Consider the following 7,590-nt stretch of genomic DNA (forward strand, 5'->3'; position numbering starts at 1 on the left):
GATGGTAAAACCCTCAACAAAATAATTAGTACACAAATGCAGCAATACATCAAAAAGATCATACACCATGATCAAGTGGGATTTATTCTAAGAATGCAAGTTTGGTACAACATTCTCAATCAATGAATATGATATACCACATAAACAAAATGAAGGATAGAAACCATATGATCATATGCCGAAAAAGCATTTGATAAATCCAGCACCTATTTATGATAAAAACTCTAAGCATAGTGGGAATAGAGGGAAGAGATGTAAACATAATAAAGTCCATATATGACAAACCCACTGCAAACATCATACTTAATGGGCAAAAACTACAAGCATTCCCCTTAAAATCATGAACAAGAACAAGACAGGGACATCCACTTTCACCTCTTATTCAACATAGTACTGGAAGTCCTAGTCACAGCAATCAGACAAGAAGAAGAAATAAAAGGCATCCAAATTGGAAAAGAAGAAGTAAAACTGTCTTTATCCGCAGATGATATAATACTGTACATAGAGAACCCTAAAGATTCTACCAAGAAACTACTAGAACTGATAAATGAACTCAGCGAAGTAGTGGGATACAAAATTAATGTCCAGAAATCAGTTGCACTTTTATATGCTAATAATGAATTATCAGAAGGAGAAATTAAGAAAGCAATCCCATTCACAATTACTTCACAAAGAATAAAATACCTAGGAACACATCTAACCAAAGACATAAAAGGCATATACTCAGAAAATTATAAGACACTGAAGAGAGAAATAAAAGATACGAATAACTAGAACTACATACCATGTTCATGGATAGGGAGAATTAACATAATTAAAATGTCTGTGCTACTCAAAGTAGAATCCTATCAGGATTCTAATGAAATATTTCACAGAACTACAACAAATATTTCAAAAATTTATATGGAACCACAAAAGGTCTCACATAGCAAAAGTGATCCTGAGAAAGAACAAAGTTGTAGGAATCATGCTACCTAATAACAAACTATAATATAAAGCCATAGTAATCAAAACAGCAAAGAACTGGCATTAAAAAAAACATGTAGAACAAAGGAACAGAATAGAGAGTCCAGAAATAAACCCATATTTTCATAGTCAATTAATATTCACAAGAAGTAACAAATACATACAATGGGCTAAAGATAGTTTATTCAATAAATGGTGTTGGGAAAATTGGACAGATATGTGCAGAAAAATGAAAGAATAAATTAAAAATGAATTAAATACTTAAATGTTACCCCAAAACCATTAAAATTCTAGAAGAAAACATAGGCAATACAATCTTGGACATTGCTCATAACAATACTTTATCAAATGTATCTCCTCAAGCAAGAGAAACAAACAAACAAAAAAAGGAAACAGGACTATAACAAACTAAAAAGGGTTTTCACAGCAAAGGAAACCATCCACAAAATAAAAAGACACTTCACTGAATGGGAAAACATATCCACTGATATATCTGATAAGGAGTTAATATCCAAAATTTATAATGAACTTAGATGATTCCAAACCAAAAAAATCCAATTAAAAAATGGGTCAAGGACCTGAATAGACATTTCCCCAAGGAGGATGTATAGATGGCCATTAGATACTTGCAAAGATGCTCAACATTACTAATCATCAAAGAATTGAAAATTAAAACCACAATGAGTTATCATCTCACACAAGTCAGAATGGGCACCATTAATAAATCAATAAACAAATGCTGATGAAGATGTGGAGAAAAGAGAACCCTTTTGCACTGATGCTGGGAATGCAAATTGGTACAGTCACTTGTAGGAAGCAGTATGGAGATACCTCCAAAAATGAAAACTGGGCCTCCTTTTGACCCAGTCAGCTCACTTGTGGGAATATATCTGAAGGAACCCAAATGTTAATTCAAAAGAGAATAAGCAATGTTTTGCTCATTGCAGCATTATTTATAATCACTGAGATATAGAAACAACCCAAGTGTCCATCAGTAGATGAGTGGATGAAACAACTATGGGGACTTCCAGCCAAGACAGAGGTGTAGGTAGACACACTGTGCCTCTTTGCACAACCAAAAAATAGAACAACAAAAATTTAGAAACAAAAAAAACAACCAGTACTGACAGAAAATTTAACTGTAGGAAGTCTGACAACCAAGAAGCTAAAGTAGACACATTCATCCAGACCAGTAGGAGGGGCAGAGTGGGGCGGCCAGGTGCAGAGAGGTTGTGGCAAAAAAAGCTGTGGCTGGTAGGCCCCAGTGCACAAGGAGGCACTGGGTGGACATAGTGAGGTGGCAGATTGTGGAGGGTCAAGGCAAACCAGGTGGTCCCACAGTCTTGCATTTGTCTTATCAACAGGGGGGCGTTATCAACAGGGGAGTGGGAGGGGGAAAGAGTAGAAAATATATGGAGAATAAGTAGCATAGATGGTAGGTAGAAAATAGACAATGGGAGGGCAAGAATAGTATGGGAAATGTAGAAGCTTAAGAACTTATCAGTATGACAAAGGGGGGGTGTGGGTGGGAGAGGGTGTGCAGGGTGAAGGGGAGTGAAGGGGGAAAATGGGACAACTGTAATAGCATAATCAATAAAATATATTTAAAAAACAACTATGGGATATTTACATAATGGAATACTTCTTGGTGGTAAAAAAGAAGAAAATTATACTCTTTGTGACAGTATCAATGGACCTGGAGAACATTATGCTAAGTGAAATAAGCCAGGCAGAGAAAGACAAATACCATATGATCTCACTCATATGTGGAATCTGATGAACAAACTGAACTAACAAGCAAAACAGAAACAGAGTCGTAGAGAGAGACCAGGATGACACTTACGTTTTTTTAACCACAAGAATGATTTATCTATTCAAATTAAATTTTAAATATTTAGTAAAAATTAAACAGTTATTTGTTATGAAGTTAATACTGATTTGTTTTTTCATTTTCTCAAATTTATGCACTATTTAATGTATATAATAAAACTTTGAAGACATTAGTTGAGTCTTCCTCTCACTCTACACCATTCCCTTTTTAATCATGATTTATTAGCATTTGCTTGGTCTTCATATTTCCGGAAGGAAAGTAGATGGAAGAACAAGACTATAAAACTTATCACTTTTCAACTGCAAATGGTTTCACTCTAGTTTGCTAAGGGCCCTTGCTGGCGTAGCTCAATGGGACTGCAGGACTGCAGTGGGAGCGCAGGACTGCAGACCACATGATCGCGGTTCGATTCCCAATCAGGGCACATGCCTGGATTGCAGGCCAGTTCCCAGCAGGAGACTCACAAAAGGCAACCATACATTGATATTTCTCTCCTTCTCTCCCTCCCTTCCTCTCTAAAGATAAATAAATAAAATCGTTTTTTAAAAAGTTAAAAAAAATAGTGTACTAAGGGTGTATAATTTCCTGGTCACTCTTTCTGATTGGCAGAATTCTTATCATCAAAGTACTTTTAATGATAAATAAAAATGCATATAGAACACATCTACTTGTACTAATCTTTAAAGGCAATGAAATTTATAGTTTTGCAGAGAGTCCCATGTTAGGAAATTCTACCTAATTTTTAATTGACCAGTGTATATATGCAGTATATGAGATTTAAGATATAATATTTAAGTCATTCTCCCCAAATTCTTTCAGGGAATATCACTGAAAATAGTAAGAAGTGGTCAATTTCTACTGCCCCTTTAGAGCACACACCCAAACTCCAGACAAGCTACTCCTTCCACCATCTCCTCTCATGAAGTCTACAAGCCACATGGAGGCACCTGAATTCCCAGGCCATGTGGCTGGTTCTACAATTATTGGAGGAGCAGGCTTTATCTCCTTTTGGTAAAAATTAGAAAATCATCTGAAGAAGACTTGCGTATTCTCATCATTATTATTCCTGTATTTTAACTTCAGAATTAATATTCCAATGGGTAAAAAAAATAATAAGCCTATGGCAAAGATGAAGAGAGCTATGAACATTTAGCCATAAGCCTTCAAGTTGTTTTAACAATTGCAATATAAATATTTTGTTTAGCAAAACGATACTACCCAGTGTTTCGAAACCACCTTCACAATCTAGCCTTCGGAGTAGCATTCGGGAACTAAGTAACACATGGCCATCGAGAGCACCATTTTTAAAGGGAGTAGTAACATTTACAGTCATTTTCGAATCAGCATAAATTTCAGTCTGAACTTGAGCAGCATTGTGCTGACACAACACATTCATAACAAGAAGGGAGTTTCCTGTTCTTTTTATGAAGCTTCGTAACCTTGGTTTCTAGGACTCCTTGTTTTGGAAAATAAAATCACATCCTGATGATTTCTGCACTAAATAAAACTAATTAAAAATAATAAGGAAATGGACATGCTTTACATAAGGATGTGCAAGTGATCTCTTTGTTTTGTTTTGTTTTGTTTTTTATTCAGCTTAAAATCTGACCACACATTATTGTTTTTCTCTAAGAGAATGCAAAAGAAAACGAAGTAAAATGCTAAGGCTTGCTAGGTGCTTCTAATAGGTGTTCAGTATAACAAAAACCACACAAACCACATGATTGTAACAATTACTATGGCAACTAACAAAATTGTCAAATTGAAATACCCACTGTCGAGGCTGCCCACACAGAGCTCTTAGATCTGGCATCCACTTCTACTTCAATGTACCGTGTGTAAATTTAGAAGCCCCAGCCATCTTGTAACCACAGTGAAGAAAATTGCCTGCATTAATCATGCTACTTTATTTTCAGTTGACTGTTCCATATGTCAGACAGCTTCTCTTGCAGCCCTCCATTCAAAAGTGAAGACCATTGCTTGCTACGGCATCACATATACTAAAATTGGCATCCCAATACAGAGCTTAGCATGGCCCCTGTGCAAGGATGACACACAAATTCATGAAGTGTTCCATATTTTTAATAAACCAGTCAGAGAAAGACAAGTACCATATGATTTCACTCATATGTGGAATTTGATGAACAAACTGAACTAACAAGCAAAATAGAGACAGACTCACAGATAGAAAACAGGATGACAGCTATGGGGGTTGGTTAGGGGGTGGAGGGATGGAGCAAAAAGGAAAAAAGGACTCACTGACATGGACAACAGGGTGGTGATTGCAAGTGGGGAGTGGTATAGGGGACTAAATGGTAATAAAAATACAATTAAAAATTATTAAATTTAAAAAAAGTAAAGACCAAGAAGTAGGCTGCCCAGTCTAGTAAACTGCATGTAAAGCCTGAAGCAAATATGTTACTAAATTAGCAATACTATCCATATGTTTTCTTCCTCTGAGCACTCAGAGCCATGAAAATAAGTTCATTTAAAATAACTCTTATCACGTAGTGTATCTTTTCCTTCTCTTAAATCAGATCATATTAATCTGTCTGATTCAATTTTCTAAAACCAAGTTTGTCATATGTAAGAGAGCCTTTCCTCAAATAAATGCCACACAAGAAAGCTGATATGTAATAAAATTGTAAATGGTTTGGTTGGAATGTTCAGTTTTATTTTCAGAGACAACAAAACTTCAGGAATCTTTTGACTCCTCATCATGCACTGAGGAGGAAAGGCTCGGTATGGAGATCCAGGCCACTTGGGGAAAGCTGGAAAGATGGGAAAAGTTAAAAGAATAATCCCTGCTCTAGCAACTCACTCCTCTAACTGGGGGAAAAGAGTCATTGGACAGAATTCTGCTGTGTTCAGCAAACACCCCTATGTGCTCTTTCTCTTCCTGCTTCTGCCTCAGAAGAAACAGGAACTTTTAGGGCAAGAAAACCACAGGAAGTGATCTGTATCTTTTTAGAAGTACAGGCACACAAGAAAGGCAAAAAGAGCTCTTTTTTGCTAGGACATATGAAGTTAGGACATAGAAATTCATTATTGTGATAAAAAATTTTTTCTGATAGCAAAGACAACATCATCATCATCATCATCATCATCATCATCATCATTAACAACCCAGCACTCACTGAGGGCTTACATGTACCAGGCATTGTTAAAAGTGTTTTATATGGGTAGACTAATTAAATCCTTACTTTCAGGATACCACTATTGTCCCCATTTTACAGATGAGAAAACTAAGGTGCAGATGTCTAAGTAACTCATAAGAGAGTAGAGCCAGTATTTGAATCAGTCAGCCTGTAAGATAAAATAAAATAAATAAAATAAAATAAAATAAAATAAAATATAAAATATTGTTTACAATAGGGTCAATTGATGGGGTCAATGTTTAATGAGAGAATATTTCTATAGTTGGTGAAAAATTTCACCAGTATGTGTTTCAGCCTGAGAAATTCAAAGAACTGAGCTCCTGCAACCAGCTTATGGAAGCATACCTGAGTGGCGAGAGCCGCCTTTTAAAAGTTGAGCAAGTTACTAAAATGGAAGCAGGCAGCAAAGGGGTGCAAAATACAATCAAGTCCTCATTATTTGTGATTTATGACTGGGAAATAGGTAATCAAAACAGCTGCTATAACCCATAAATTCAATGTTCTGCCCATGAAAAATTTACATAATCACTTCCTATTACTGCTATAACAAATTACCACAAATTTTGTGCCATGAAAAAACAAAAACTAAGTATTTTATAGGTTAGTAGGTCAACAGTGAAGCGTGACTGAACTTAAGGTGTCTGCTGGCTCCATTTCTTTCTGGAGACTTTAAGGGTGAATCCGTTTGCTCACTTGGATTACCTGCATTTTCTGATGATAGGACTAAAGTCTTTGTCTTCTTGCTTTCTATAAACTGAGGCCCATTCCCAGCTTCTAGAGCTCACCACACTCCTTGGTTGATGGTCTCCTGTCTTTAGCTTCAAAACCAGAAATAGCAGGTGGAGGTTTTCAAATCTCTGCTCTTCTGTTGTTCTTTTTTAATCCTCACTCAAGGATATGATTATTGATTTTAGAGAGAGAGGAAGGGAGAGAGAGGAACTTGATTGATTTCGTGCTTCAACTGGGGATTGAACCCACAACCTAAGTGTGTGCCCTGATGGGGAATCAAACCCATGATCATTTGCTATATGGGTTCAACCAATGATACTCCAACCAACTGAGCCACCTGGCCAGGGCTCTGCTCTTCTATTATATCTCTTTGACCCAACCAGGAAAGTTTCGTCTCCATTTTAGACTCCTGTGATTAGACTGGATCCATGCAATTAATTAAGGATAATTTCTTCATGTTAAAATCCATACCTACGGTTATACCTGCAAAGTTCCTTCGCCATGTAAAGCAAAATATTCACAGTTCTACACATGCCCACTTACTCACATCTCCAGATTGGGAGATAGAGACATGAACATCTTTGGGGGAGAGACATTATTCTGCTACCACACTTATGAATAGGAAGCAAAATTGAAGTATTTATTTGTGCTTTTTTTCTCTTTAGCAGCTTTATTGGTGTGTAAATGATATACATTAAACTGCACATCTCTAAACTGTACAATGTTATGAGTTTTGACATATTATTCAATATATAGTATACACTCACAAATCCAGCAACACAAGCAAAAAAATGAATATATCTATAATCCCTAAAAGTTTCTCCACGACCCTTTGTAATCCACCCCTCCTTCCTCCACGCCGTTCCCAGGCAATCACTGACCCACTTTTTGTCATTATAGATGAGT

General features: G+C 36.4%; 1 non-coding gene across 1 annotated transcript; it reads left to right on the forward strand.

Annotated features, from left to right (window-relative positions):
• Positions 1–4,775: 4,775 nt before the first annotated feature.
• Positions 4,776–4,880, forward strand: LOC119043263 (U6 spliceosomal RNA). Its single transcript, XR_005081381.1, has one exon. It is a non-coding gene; the product is annotated as a U6 spliceosomal RNA (small nuclear RNA).
• The last annotated feature ends 2,710 nt before the right edge of the window (positions 4,881–7,590 follow it).

Source organism: Artibeus jamaicensis, unplaced genomic scaffold (assembly GCF_021234435.1).
Source record: "Artibeus jamaicensis isolate MK-2021 breed Jamaican fruit bat unplaced genomic scaffold, CSHL_Jam_final scaffold_584, whole genome shotgun sequence".
Taxonomy (NCBI): domain Eukaryota; kingdom Metazoa; phylum Chordata; class Mammalia; order Chiroptera; family Phyllostomidae; genus Artibeus; species Artibeus jamaicensis.